The following is a 12,170-nucleotide window of genomic DNA, read 5'->3' on the forward strand; positions in this document are numbered from 1 at the left end:
AAATGCATCTAACCAATTACTGATCACTATCTCCTTGAAATTCCAAGCCCGCACTATTGATAGTGGCAGATTGCATACTACTACAACGGTTCCCCCCGTTCAACACGGCACATGCTCTGCCGTGTTAGACCCGCACCCGCACCCGCACATGCGCAAATAACTAGTGTCTCACCTCCGCTCATGCGCAATAGATACAAACAGACCCGCGCATGCGCTAGAAACTAGTCTCTTTCCACCGCCCATGAGCAGTCAGCTAGGGACACACCCGGGGAAGTCTTTCTACTCTTACTCCCCGCTACAGGTGCCGATAGTTAATCCAATTAGCAAGCATATAAAAACGAGGAAGAAACTCCAGCTCTTTCTACCGGAGTACGAGGACGGTGCAACAGGTACAAGGCAGGCTCTGACCAGAAAAGCTGTGAGTATGACAACCTCCAAGCAACAATCTCTGGGTAAGCGCTTTTCCCTCCTTACAGGTCTCTAACTCCCAGTGGCCAACATTATTTCCCTACAGGGTCAACCCCTTACCGCTTCACTCGTGGAAGCATTGGCTGCAAAATCCAAGCGTAAGAATATTTACTTACGCCCCATCACACTTTGTACCTCATGCATATGTGTGATACTCGTGTTTTAGCGACACCACCCCCAATTATTTGCGATTCTCACAATAATGGTACCACCAGTGCCATTACACTTTTGCCGACTGTAGTCTACCCACTGAGCACTGTAGATTTGGCATTCTATGTATAGGACTATGTGGCGAAGACGCCAATTTGACTCTCCTTTTCTTACATGTTTTGTCTATGTCTTCAATGTTGTCGGTACAGGCATATATGAGAAGGGAATCCCCTCTCACACTTAGAGAAACACCTTAGTGAGTGTAACACATAGCCTGGATTACACTCCTTTTTAACCTGCACTACACTCTTTCTTTTTTAAAAGGTCCTGAGGAATGCCAGATTTAATTTAAGGCACTGGCTGAAACATGTCGACCAACTGATGGATGTAGGGGGTAGTAACTTGCCTCCCTTAAACATCCCCAAGCCTTATTTTAACCGCTGACGGGGGACCAGTTATTAAAATGTAATTTACCCTCGGGTACTGGGACCCTCGCCAAGCCGTTTTAACTCATACTTCACTTTACACCTCACACTGCACTCTCAGTAATAATACCAGCTCCGCTGTAATCAGGCGTCGCAGCACACCCGGGACACATTAGGTGTCACTGGGTGGGCCCAATGATGAAGCATGCCACAAACTAGGTTGGTGGGTGAGGGCATCATGAACTCACCAACGAGGTGCCCATGACAAATCTAATCAGAGTCCTAACAATATTGGTCATATTTAAGCTAGTCTCTTTTGATAACACATATAAACTACGGGGACTCGGACTAGCTTTCTAGTCCTCTCTCTCTCTCTCTTGATACGCGCGAACGTATAAGTTACCCCACACTCCGACCACAGAGACTTCATGTACCTAGAGATGAAGTTGGTACCCCGGTCGGAGACCACCTCTCTGGGGAACCCCACTCGGGAAAAGATCCCCATCAATGCACGGCCCACCACGGGTGCTGTGATTGTCCTGAGAGGGACTGCTTCCGGGTACCGGGTGGCATGGTCCACCAAGACTAGGATGAACCTGTTGCCTAAGGCTGTCTTGGGGTCCAAGGGCCCCACAATGTTGATGCCCACCCGCTCGAAAGGGGTGCTCACCACAGGAAAGGGTTGGAGGGGTACCTTGCACTTCCCTCCGCTCTTGCCACTGACCTGACATGTTTGGCAAGTTCTACAAAAGGTACCAACGTGCTTCTTCATCTGGGGCCAGTAGAAGTGGGTGACAAGCCTTTGGAAGGTCTTGTCTTGCCCCAGATGTCCTGCAAGAGGCACGTCATGAGCCAGACCCATTAGGAAGTTCCTGAAGCGCACAGGTACCACCAGCACACGGGCTGCACCGGGCTCAGCAAACTTAGGCTCACTATACAACAACTCATCTTCTCAGTAAAGGAAATTATCTTTGGACGCTCCACCTGCTGCCTGGTCTGCGGCCTGTTGCCGCACACCAATGAGGGAAGAGCACTGTTTCTGCGCCTTGCAGAATTCCTCTCTGGAGGGCCCACCTTCTTGCTGCCAATGGGTCAGCTCAGGCAGGTCGCCCAGTTCGGTCACCTGTTCCCCTGTAGGTTCCAGGGAAGCCCCCTCAGGTTCTGCTTCTTCCTGGTCTGTGGGAATGGCCGGGGTTGGTTTCCCACGCCCCCTATCTCTTCCTCTCTTGGCAGGTCTCTGGGTCACTGTTTCGGGCTCCAGTTCTGCTGAATCACCCCTACTGCCTGCCATAGCACGCGTGGTCACACACATCCACGCAGGCAAACCCAACATCTCCAGATGAGTTTGGTGCTCCATATCCTTCCATGGAGAACTCTCCAGGTCATTACCTAGCAGTTAGTCTACAGGCAAGGCATCTCTGACAACAACTTCCAAGAGACCAGAGACCCCTCCCCATTCAAAGGGAACACGCACCACTTTGCAGAGGCGCACTGAGCTGTCAGCTGCCACTACAGGGCGGAGTACATCGGGAATGACCTGCTCTTCATACACCCACTGACACCTCACGGATGTCACACTGGCTCCTGTGTCTCTCAGAGCCTCTATCTCTCTCCCATTGATGATCACTTTCTGCCCGTATTTCTTAGTGTTAGGGGGCAGTAAGGTTTCCTGGACCATCTCTTGGTCTCCTAAAGAGACAAGGGTCATAACTGCTAGTCCCTCCTCCCCACTAGAAATCAAATCTCCTCCCAAAGCTACACTTGCTAACCCTGGGGCTGGAGCACCAGTGGGTGCTGGAGGTTTCTTGGGACATCTAGGAGCAAAGTGGCCCACCTCATTGCAGTGATAGCAGGTAGGGGGACCCCTGTTGTTCCTGTTGTCTCTATTGTCCCGCCTGCCCCTAGGGGGCCATGGCTGTCTAGGTCTGGGGGGTTGGGATTCCTGTCCCTGGAAACTATTTTGGGGCCCATGAGAGAACTTCTTTTGGTTACCCTTGTCCCCCCCACTCTTCTGCTAGGGACCCTGCCCACCTTTGGCTGTGGTACCCACAATTCCTCTGTGGACCCTGGTACTGGTCCAGCGGTCCACCTTCTTAGCAAGCTCAATTGGGTCTGTCAGCTTGCTGTCTAAAAGATGCTGGTGCAGCTCTGGAACACAAAGACTACTCAAGTGCTCCCAACTAATTAAATGCAACAATCCCTTATAATCAGTTACTTTGCTGTCCTACATCCAACCTTCCAGTGCACATGAGTACAAATTCACACACTCCATCCAAGTCTCAGACTCTCTTTTCTTAGAGTGCCAATACTGCAGTCTTTAGTGCTCTGGAGTAAGTCCATACCTGACATAAGGCCTCCTTCATATTGGGGTAGGTCATGGTACCTGCTAACTCTAAGAGCTCTAGAGCACTCCTCCCAGAAGCCTCAAAATGTTTCCACAGGCCCGCCCCCAATGCTGTTCAGGCACACCATTCATTCTCAATGCAATCTCATAAGAAGTAACCCAGGCATAAATATCCTCACTCCTATGGTAATTCTGTACCAGATCCTTGGGAATATATACTTTGCCCCCCTGCACTGGCTGTGCGCTGCCACCATTTGAACTGGAATCCATCTGCTTGGCCTTGATATCCAGTTCTCTCATGCTCACTTCATGAGCCAAAAGAAATTTCTGCTCCTCCAGGACACGTGCATTTTTGCTCTCCTCCGCTGCCCTTTCTTTTTCTACCTCCAATTGCTTCATTTTCATTCTCAAGATTTCAATTTCATGATCTCTCACTTTTTGATTTTCTTCTAACTCTTCTGGGGTCAGACCCCGGCCGGAGTGGTTGCTGCCGGCCCTTGAAACCCCCCCTTTCCACTTGCACCATTTCCATCTTGGGCCTCCCAATATGCCTTCAAGATGCTCTGTAGGTCCTCCTTCCTGAGGCTGTTCTTTATGGGGCACTCAAAGTGGCTGCAGAATTGTTTAAGCTGTGCAACTTTGTAGGAATACAAATCCTCAATACAAAATTCCAATTCTGCTTCTTCCATACTGGGTGCCTTTCCATTCACAGACATGATGCTTTGAAGAGTTAATAAAAAATAGAACCAACCAAAAAAAACAGTAGTATGCAGTGGCGTAGTTTTCTGCACTCACTAGTGATGTACACCAATCACTGTGGGTCTAGTACAAATACAAGTTCAAATCCCACTGCTGACCAACAATGTTAGAACTAGGGGTCTCTAGTTGGCAGAGGTAGGTACCACTGTCCAAATAGGGACCCTTGCTTCTAGTCAGGGTAAGGAGGAAACCCTCTGAGATAACCCCTGCTCACCCCCTTGGTAGCTTGACACGAACAGTCAAGGCTTATCAAAGGCAATGTGTAAAGTATTTGTACCAACACTCACAATAACACAGTGAAAACACCACAAACTGACTCCACAACAGTTTAGAAAAATAAAGGTATTTAATCTAAACTACACAAGACCGAAATGACAAAAATCCAACATACACAGTTCAAGAATATAGTTTCGAAAGAGTTCTTAAAGTTGCGATAAAATAATCCACAGTTGCGTGAAAAGTTCACAGTTGCGTCACGTTTAGCCTACAGTACCTTTAAATGCAACAAAGTTCCAAAACAGAAGCTGGTACGGTGGAAAACAATCGATGCGTCACTCCTGAGACCTTGGGGAGGTGATGCGACAACCCCGCTGGATGTAGAGGGCATGTTGCGGGGACTCCGGTCTGTAAGGGGAGGGATGCGATACCTTGTATGGATTCCGGTGCGGAGGTTCCGTAGTGAAAAAGCTCGCAAAGGCACGATGCGATGATCTTTGGAGCTGCGACGATCTCCGGGGCGACAATGCGCGGACCAGCGGTGATCTTCCACTCGCAGCTCCTCGATGCGATGGCTCTGCAACGACACTCGCAGCGACGTGATGCGGTCCGCAAGCAAGCGGTGCGACGATCTCACCCAGTGACGACAGGCTCTGCGACGATACGCACAGCGATGGTAATCTTCCCGCACCGGACTGGGTTGTCCCTCAAACGAAGGATGCGATGACTCTGGCAGAGGCAACAGGCGGTGTGACGATCTAGTAGCGGCGGGAATTTCCTCACACTGACAGGGATGCGCTCCGCAAGCGAGCGATGCGACAAAACTTGTAGAAAGTCTTTAAAAGCTTGGTTTCCAGCTTCCCAACACAGGTACAACTTCAAGAGGCACCACAACTGGCCCAAGCACTCTAGGAAGGACAGAACTCTCTCAGCAGAGTTCAGGGAAGCTGGGGGTGAAGTTCTTTTGTTCCTGGGACTTCTTAACAGGGAGCCAGCTCTTCTCAGGCCCTTGGAGATTCCTTCAAGCAAGGGGGCACAGCACCAAAAGCAAAGTCCTTCCCATCTCCTTGGCAGCAAAGCAAAAGCAGGTCAGTCCAGCAGAGCAACAGCAGGACAATCTTCCTTCTTCAGTTTCAGCTTTCTCCTTGGCAGAGGTTCCTTCTTGATTCCAGGATGATCTAATTTTCTGTAGTCAGGGGCCCTGTACTTATACCCCTAAAAGTCTTTGATCCCTTTGTGCAGGAGGGCTCTGAGCCCGGTCTGAACCAGTTCTGGGTGTTCCTTGAGCACTTTGTTTTCCTGGCCTCTCCTTTCCTTTCAGAGAGAGGGGCAGGGTCGTCAGCCGCCCAGCAGGAGGTGGAGCCAGCATTGTGGAAGGCAGGCACAGCCCTATTCAGGCCCAGGTGCTACCCCCTCCCACCACTCTAGATGCAGATGGAGCTATTCAGCCCAGGGATGGCCCACTCAGACTCTGGGAGACGCCCAGCCCCTGTCACTCACAAATCAGACAATCAATTCACAAACAGGCCAAGGCACACAGAAAGGTCAGACAAGAGAACAGCAACTTTCTAAAAGTGCTGTTCTCAAACACAGGATTTAAAAACAACCTTTCTTAAAATATGTGTTATTAAATTCTGAGTTCATGGATACCAGACGTTTGTGTCCTATCTTGCTCCTATGGGAAGATATGCTGATAGCCACTATAGCCAGCATTCCCCATGATAGCTATCCCATGATAGCTATGGGGCAAGATAGCCTTACAATAGTGAACAACGAAAATGGCTGTAATTCACTATCAGAGCATGTCACCTGCACCAGTACATGCTCTACCTTTCACATACACAGCACCCTGCCCAAGGGGGTACCTTTGGCCTTCCATAGGGGTGACCAATGTAAAGGGAAGGGTTAGGCCTGGCCAGTGGGGACATTGACCAGGAGGACATGGCAGTTCACAGACTGCACACAGGCACTGCGGTGGCAGTCCTGAGACACCATTTTAGGGCTACTCATGTGGGTGGCACAATCAGTGCTGCAGGCCCACTAGTAGCATTTGTTATCACCAGCCCTGGCACACTCAGTGAACTTTACTAGGGACTTCTTGGAGACACAAATATGCCAATCATGGATAACCAATCATAATAACAATTTACACAGGGAGCACTGAACAGCAGTGGCAAAGGGCCCAAAGCAAAAACGAAATCCAGCACAGCATCAAAAATAGAGGAGGTAGAGGCAAAAAGATAGGGGTAAACCACGCCAAAGATGCCAGGTCTAACACATGGTGAGCAACAAAACGATGGATTTAGGCCCAGATCTCTGTACTGGGGTGAATGTATGACATTGTTCTGCATTCTGTCCATCAATTCTTCTTTTTGCATTTGTTACCCCGAGTGGGACGGGTATGCTCTGATGCTAGTCCCGTGCTCTCCATGCCACTGAAGTCAAACTATCCTGGCTGATGAGGGCTGAAAGCCCTAAACCGGTCCTAGGATGCTTGTTTCCAGTCCAGGGAGGACCTGGCCTGGCAGTTCGGGCTGGACTGTTCCCATTGGGTGCATGGTCAAGACTGATTTGCACATGGCTGGGTCCAAACCGGAATGGCATGGTGAGCATCAAAACAATGGATTTAGGCCCAGATCTCTGTACTGGGGTGAATGTATGACATTGTTCTGCATTCTGTCCATCAATTGTTCTTTTTGCATTTGTCACCCCGAGTGGGACGGGTATGCTCAGAGTCAAGCTACCATGGCTGATTAGGGCTGAAAGCCTGAAACCAGTCCTAGGATGCTTGTTTCCAGTCCAGGGAGGACCTGGCCTGGGAGTTCGGGCTTCCCTGGGAAGGATGAAAGGTTGAGCTCCATCTGCTGCGAGTCAAACTCGTGCTCTGCTGCTTCTTCAAGAGTACTGCAGGATGCCTTAGCCCGCTAGGCTAGCGTGAGAACGTTTTCATCCCTGTTAGTTACTGGATATATAATTTGGTGTCACAATTGTTAGAGCATACAGAAATGAATGTGTTGTGTTTTGTAAAAGCTCAGTAAGCGAACCAGATGTGTAAGAATGTAGTTTAAACATAATATGCTGGAACGCACACCATGGTCGTGTAAACATACTCACTTTTGTCTTCTGTGGACCCATGTGTTTTTAAGAGAATGGCAGGCATAGTAGCTCTTGAAATGGTTACTTATTTGGGTTTACATTTCTGCAATTGTGAAAGTCCGCAAAGTTGGCTTAGGATGTGAAACTGTGACCGCAGTCCTAGTATCCTGCGAGTGCTGATGAGTTAGAAGGCATGGGCTACATGTGTTCATGTTCACACCCTCCAATGGAGGAAGAGGGGGCATTGGTGGAGGAAATGTGTGTGAGAGCAGGGATCGCAACGTACCAAGGGAAGGACTCATGAAGGAGCTATGTATTGAGGCCAGGTAGAAGTGTGTGCAAGCAGAGAGCAGACTGGAGTGCTTGTGTAATCAGAACCAAAGATATTTTGGGATTAGAAACTGACGAGCAAAAGAAATTTGAAAAACAGACCCACAGAGCGTTTCCCTTGCGGGAGCGAGCAGGGGCACCATCTGTTTGCAAGTTAATTACATACAGATGTCGACAAAGCTAACTCCCGCAAGGGAATTGCCAAATGTGCACGTGTTGCCATTGCAAGCAATGCAATGCGTACACGTTTTTGGCCTAAAAAGTGAATCGATTTCAAGAGGTCTCTTCTCATGTAGCGCATGCGCGCTGCTTAGGCAATACCTAAAAAGGACAGAAAAATAAATTAACATGTACCAAGGTGACTAATAGGAAATTAGAGGTGGACGAGCCAATAAAAGCTCGAGACAGGTTTGAGCTTGAAGCCTGGCTGTGGCTCACTGCGAGGTCCTCTTGGAACCTCGAGCCTATTAGGAGCAGACCTTTCATGTGGATTATCTAGCTAGCTCCCTGTCCCATGTGGCGTCAAGGACAGAGTTGCCGACTGTGGAAGTGGGGAACCAGGCTCGAGTTTGGAATTGGCTCAACACCACGTAATTCTGGGCAAATCACTCAATCACTGCATGCCTATAAACAATGCAAGTGTAACCTTTCTAATACTGGTGCTCATTTAAACTGCTCCATTACTTTCAGGTCCAGTTCACGCTATATTTTAAAACTGTAGAAAAATACACTAAGAGTTTAAAACAAAGCCGTTAACGTACGGAAAGACAAATAAAGTTGATGCTGTATTGAGTACCAATACAGCATCAATACAATCCACATAATATCACTCAGTGAGACATATTAACACGCCACATAATTACACTCTACTCAACACAATATAAATACACTCCACACAACAACACTCAAAACCACATAATTACACTACATAATTACACTCTACTAAATGCAACATACACCCCACATAATACCACTCAATACCACATAATTACATGCCACATTATTACACTCTACTCAATACAACATAAATACAAACCACACAATATCAATCAGTGGTACATAATAACAAGCCACATAATTACACTCTACTCAATACAATATAAATACACTCCACACTACAACACTCCAAACCACATAATTACACTCTACTCAATACAACATAAATACAAACCACATAATATCAATCAGTGTCACATAATAACACGCCACATAATTACACTCTACTCAATACAATATAAATACACTCCACACAACAACACTCAAATCCACATAATTACACTCTACTAAATCCAACATGCACTCCACATATTACCACTAAGTACCACATATAACACTTTTTAGTAGAACTTTTCTACATAAAACACATCACCCACAATACTCTACAACATAGCCAAAACTTCAACATAAACACATAAGGTCCCAAAAGCGAGACCTATTGGCTATGCCACTGCTTGTTGTTTTTCCCATTGACCTCTTTTTGGCTTTCTTTGTGTCTCCTTTGCTCTAGTATTTCTTCTAGTCACTTTATTTTGCCACCTGTCATTGTGTCTCTGTGTGATACATCATTTTCTCAATATTTTCTTTCTTTCTGTCTCTTTTAATACATGTTTTACATCATTGATCTCTTCTTCCTTCTACAAGCATTTCCAGCTCTTTGGCTTATGTTTTTATTTCTGCGAATGCATTTTTTCTGCTTTTCCTTTTTTCAAATATCCCTGTCTGTTTTTGCCCAACTCTGTTTTCGTTTTATATCTTTTGTTGAATGTGTATCTGTCTCTCTGTTTTTGAGCTTCTGTTTGTCATCTTCGTCCTCTTCTTTCAGGTTCCTAGCACTTTCTTTCAGTTAGTCTGTATTGCCTGTTGCCTGAATTTGGTTTGTATAGTGTTCCTGTCTCTGTGTTGTCTGTTTCTCTTTCATTCATTTACATCCACACATATATACAACTTCGTTTCTTTCTCCAGTTCTGCATCTGCCATTGGAGTGTGTATTCCTGTCCTTTGTTAATTTTACGTTTTTTGTTAAGTGATTTTGATGTTATTGCACAAAAATAAGCGTCCTGTGTAATGTACAGAGGATATGGAGCAGCATTGCCAGACCACATGGATTTATAGACAACACCCCATGTGTTAAAGGTTATCAGCTTAGAATAAGGACTCAAAAATGAGCTGTGTGTTTGAAAATATTGAAAGGAATGCCAATTTCGTGCCTTATTTGGTCTCGTGCAGAACATTTGACAAATGGCAAGAGTTTATATGAAAAGTGAGATGGAGTTTAGAATGGAAAATCTTACACTGCAAGGAAAGGAGAAAGGGTTAGTATCAATATTCAGGCTGATTTATGATGGCACACATACAAATAAACCAACTATTAAATGTATAATGCTTTCATGACAGAGTGCGTGACGGCAAAACACTATATTACACTGTAATAAAATACATTTAAGTATCCCTTGTTAATAATAGCAGTTTTTTTATTGCTGTTGGGAAGTGCAGTGGATATTGATTTTTGTGGTCATTTGTGAGGCCTATCAAGCTCTGAGTAAACAATTCGATATGAGGCTGTGTCTCTTCCTGGATTTCAGCAGTACCTACGAGGTGGCAGGGTATTGATGTGTGATGTCTTCACTCTTTCATATTATTGTGTATCTTTGTATGCCACACAGGTAACGACTACAGTATTTCAGTATCCTAATGAATATGGAAGTTTCAAAGATTTGTCTCCATTGTAGAACATGGGCATCTGGGTTTCTTTTTTGTACATTGATAGACATATGCTGGAATCGCAATGCACAGTCTGTACTGAGATGAATGACTAGGTTATTTATGTGCACTGCTGTTGCACTTTATTGAGCTTTGTACAATTTGTAAAAGACAGTTGTGTTTTTATAATGGAACTTTTTAATGGAACTATTATAGGTTCGTGCTTTGTTGCTAGTGTTTACGCCATCGCCTCAAGTAGAAGCTGTATGTCAATCTATTGTTCATTGTTGAGTGTGTTTAGTATGGAGATCTTGTCTACTTTCAGTCTGGATTTTAATTGCTGGGCTTTTAATGAATTGATTCTTGACTAAGTGGTTATGTTATATTTATGTAACTATTGCCTGAACTGATAGGATTCATTCTCGTAAGTGAGTGAGTGGTGTTTTGCATCTTAGTAAGTCTCGTACAAGTTTATTCACGTAATTGGTTATCGTACCAGAGTTACCCAAGCCTGATAACATGAAATATACGTATTGTTACCTCTGAACCAGGGTTTTAAATACATTTTATTCCAATCTTTGAAGGGACTATCTGTGAGCTCCCTTTGCTTATATTTATGTAGGGTTTATCTCTTCTTCTTCTTCTATAAGGCCTATTTACTTTTATGTGATGTACTTATTATGTGTGTTGTACTTTTATGACCCTGGAGATAGAAATAAAGTTTATGATGATGATGATGGTTTAAGTTTCAGGAAGAAAGATAGGCCACTTTAGACTAGAATGTTTGCAAATCTCAATTTTGGTTCAAGGTGCAACTGCTCTCCACTCTCCTCACCTTATACAGACACTTGTTACCAAACACCTCTCCTAATTAAATAAATAAAGCATTTTTTAAAGTGTATGGGTACACCCAATGGCGTGTCTCTGTGCTAAGTCCTGACCTGACCAGAGGAGGAGAGGAACATGGGAGGCTCATCAAGAAACAGTTTCAGTCGACTTAAAAAGCCAAGATTGAAGTCCTATACGAAAGGCATTTTCTGATCTTGGCCAGTCAGGTGCATTGGGAAGGAGTTCCCTATCTTAGCCGCCAAATGGCTAAAGGAATGGGCCCCCAGCCTGACCCTCTGCACCTGAGATACCTGCACTGGATTTGCCCTGGCAGATCTTAACTTATGTGAGGGTAAGTTGGGTTGCACCATAGAGAGCAAGAATTTGGGGCCCTTGCCCTTTAGAATGTTGTGGTAGTAGCACATACCCTTGTAGATGATTCTTTTTCCCACTGGCAACCAGTGGAGAGAAACAAGGGTGTCCAAGATCGATGATTTCGAGGCAGTTTCAGAACTAAGAGAGCTGCCACAATTTGTATCCTTTGAAGTTTCTGCAGGCTTCCTTTAGCAGCCCCAAGGTATACAACATTGCAGTAATCTATTTGAGAGGTTACTTCGGCGTGCACAATGGTTTTCCTGGCCGCTATAGGGAACAGGTCCTGGGTCTTTCTCAGGATTTTAAGGATCTCGAAGCATTTCCCCGTTACACTATTTATCTAATTCTCCAACAACAGTTTAGGGTCAAACCATACACCCAGATTTTTGGTTGCAGATTTGGGAATGGGTGTCTGACCCAGGAGATCCAGTCACCAAGTCGATGTCTAGATGGAGGGGGTTTTTCCGACTATCAGTACT

This window comes from Lissotriton helveticus, chromosome 10, assembly GCF_964261635.1.
Source record: "Lissotriton helveticus chromosome 10, aLisHel1.1, whole genome shotgun sequence".
Taxonomy (NCBI): domain Eukaryota; kingdom Metazoa; phylum Chordata; class Amphibia; order Caudata; family Salamandridae; genus Lissotriton; species Lissotriton helveticus.